Here is a 3392-nt window from a genome sequence, read left to right as displayed (position 1 = left end):
ACTTTATGCGGAATTCTATTGTTGTGCAAAAAAGAGGCGGTTTCAAGTTGCGCCGAATGGTCTGCTGTCCTACTACCGAAGATCACGATCGCCTCAAAACACGAGAACAAATATTTCAGCGACTTCACTGCGCGTCGCGGTCCTGTGCATGAAGCTTTCGTCCTATTTTAAGGCTGTTACAGCATCTATCAGACATCGAGCGGATCGTCAGTCTCCTTTTAAAAGGGAGTCTTTTGCAATCAAACTTGGGGGAAAAAATTCGTACTCACCGCGCTTGCATTTAAATCACATTAACAGACGCATCTCTAGGTGCTGCTATTTTCTTTTAGTTGAATAAAAAAGCATGATTCGTGGTCCCTCAGAAGGCTTGCAGGATCCTTTGCTATGTGTACTTAGTTATATCGTACTATATAAAAAAGTTGTCATATTCCACTTCAGTTTTGACTTACAGTTGAGCGAGGCGGACATTTATGCGTTGTATTTCTCGCCATGCGTTCACGCGGTAATGAAAGTAGCTGATCCTGAAGATAGTTTTTCTTCTTGTTGTTCGCTCCTACGTTCTACGTTCACGTTCAAGCGGTTTACCAGCTAAAAAAATTATGGGGTTTTACGTGCCAAAACCACTTTCTGATGATGAGGCACGCCGTAGTGGGGGATTCCGGAAATTTAGACCACCTGGGGTTCTTTAACGTGCACCTAAATCTAAGTACACGGGTGTTTTCGCATTTCGCCCCCCTCGAAATGCGGCTGCCGTGGCCGGTATTCGATCCCGCGACCTCATGCTTAGCAGCCCAACACCATAGCCACTAAGCTTGGTTTACCATCTAGGATACATAATAAAATAAAGTGCTTTGTCGGGCACGTTATGTGGTTTGGCAGTGGGATAAACGTGGGCATCATCAATATATTGGGTGGTAAGGCCGCCGCGGTAATAGGTGGAGCTAGATTATAATTCTAAGAAGCCGCCGCCGACACCCCCAATATACGGGCACGACATCAGTGTGGGAAATATTGGGTTGATCCCTATTGTTTCGTGCCAAGAAAATGAATGATCGGCAGTGATTCTAATAGAGAATAAAGCCACTTTGCTGGCAATCGCCGAACGATTCGTTTCTTTTGCACGGACGGGAGGCTCAACTGCGCTCCCCCCCCCCCCCCCCCTCAGCTCTCGCAAGCATTTTCGAAAATAAAATACCGACATCCAACTTTACTTAAAGTTTCCTGTTGTTATTCTTTCTTGCGTAAGCGAACGGATTTTACATTATGCACCATAATGATACCAAAAGGCACCCTCAGTTCAGGGTTAATGCAAACACCTGCAAAGTATGTTCGTCACTGCTACTCCCTATTTATTGAAAAGTGTCGTGAAATTTTTAGATATCTGACGGCAGTGGAACGCAGTACTAAACTGAAAATAATATTCCGGGGTATCAGGAGCCAAAAGTACAGATCATCATGAGGAACGGTGTAGCGAGGGAGTCCGGAATAGTTTTGATCCCCTGGGCTTCTTCAACGGGCACCCAATGCACGGTGCACGGACGTTTCCGTATCGCTGCAAACCGAGTTGGAGTGAGGTAGGAACCAGCGGAATGTACCATACGATGCACCGTGGTGACTTATGTTTCCTTAAAGTATTTGCATTGGAAAACCGCCTCACACCGTACATCAGTGAAAATCAAAGGGCATCTCAAGCGTTGATATTTTTATTTTAACTTCCAGAAGTTGGTGTTTTTGGGCACAGAATGTTCAGCATATGTGTATTTCCACGATTTTACCTTTATTAAACCTCTAGAAACCATAAATCGAAGTCCCTGTGTTTCCAATTTGTCACACACGTACCTTTTCTTTACAGATATTTCATTCATGCAGTGACTCCTGTTCTGCAGGTTAAGTTAAAATGATTAATAGTAGCAACTATCTTCGCGAAGAACCTTTTATTTTCTTCTTTTTGCTATACAGCGAAGGCTACGGATCCAAAGCGTGCCTCTTGCACCGCTGCAGGAAGAAGTCCCGCAGTTCTGTTGACGTCTTCTTACTTTCAAAAAAGACAATCTTGTTTTGTTTTTTTACCGCACATAATTTGAAACAGTACATAACACTAAACCTGTAAGCGACTCCTATTTTACTGTATTTATTAGTTTGCCCTGTCTAGTTTTCACACACGCGAGAAAATCGCCCGTTTTGCGCGTCCGTCAAAGTCAATATGGCGCCCGAGCCTCCTGGTGTGTTTTCGTCGCTTGCTGTCCCGCCTGTCAGCTTTCCCGAGGGGCTGAGGCACACAAAACAAGTTTTCGCACCATGCACGCGGAAACCAGGCGAACGCGTCTGGAGGAATCGCAATCGTCGACATGTACGCGAACGAGCAAGAGGGATGATTTATGCCGCGCCGGCGTCACGTCACGCGTCCGAACCAACGCCGGCATCGTATACGGCCACTGCGAGGCTCCGACGCAAGCTGCGTTGCTTGCTGTTTAGAAGCCGATACACGTCGACTACATAAATATCGATTACCTTCTGAAATTCACGCCGATATAATAGCCTCATCTTTCACTGAAATAAAGGAGTTACGCAATGCGGGAAAAATCAAAGCCGAAACCTGCGCCGTACTCGTCCGGACTACCCTGCATACGAATACACGGGCAGAAATTTAATCCCCGTAGCCTTCGGTTCCTAGCGCAGAACAGCTGTCAGCGAGTGTAGTAGATAATAACCAGCTGTGGTAGTCCAGTGGCAATGGTATTGCACTGGTGAGTGCGAGGTCGCCGGTTCGATCCTGGCCCAGGCGGACGCTTCCCGTTGGGGGCGGCAAACTAGAACGGTCATGTATTGGGCCTTAGGTGCACGTCAACGAAACCCCGACGGTAAAATATAAACTAAAGCCTCCTCTCTATGGCGTATCTCATCATCAGATCGTGGTTTTTGCTCGTAAAACCCCAGAATTGGAAAAAAAGAAAGATGCGACAAGCTAACGAAATGCATAATTTAGTTGAATGCCAAAAGAATTATCTGAAAACGGCTGTTTCCTGACGTGGTTTCGCAGTCTGACGTAGTATACTACCGGAATTTTCCTTCCTATTTTACGACATGCTCCTCGGGGTCTCAGAACATGTAAGCATGTACCAATTAGCCAAGAGCAAAAAAAAATTGCGTGCCCACATCTTTACGCCATGTAATCTCTAGCTGCCAACGTGCCGCAAATACGTTGCTGCAGTTTTCTTTTGGCTGTTTGATAAGCGTAAAATCCAAGGAAAGTAGCTTGTGAGTATTGTCCACGCAATTCACTACACAATATTTTCACATTCCGAATTAATTTTTTCCAGTATCGAGAATAGCAAGTTCCTTGAGAGCTCTCAATTTACAACATGATCAAGACGTTTTTGAACTACACACAT

The sequence above is a fragment of the Dermacentor andersoni genome, chromosome 1 (genome assembly GCF_023375885.2).
Source record: "Dermacentor andersoni chromosome 1, qqDerAnde1_hic_scaffold, whole genome shotgun sequence".
NCBI classification, from domain to species: Eukaryota; Metazoa; Arthropoda; class Arachnida; order Ixodida; family Ixodidae; genus Dermacentor; species Dermacentor andersoni.
This window is presented reverse-complemented; position numbering follows the sequence as displayed.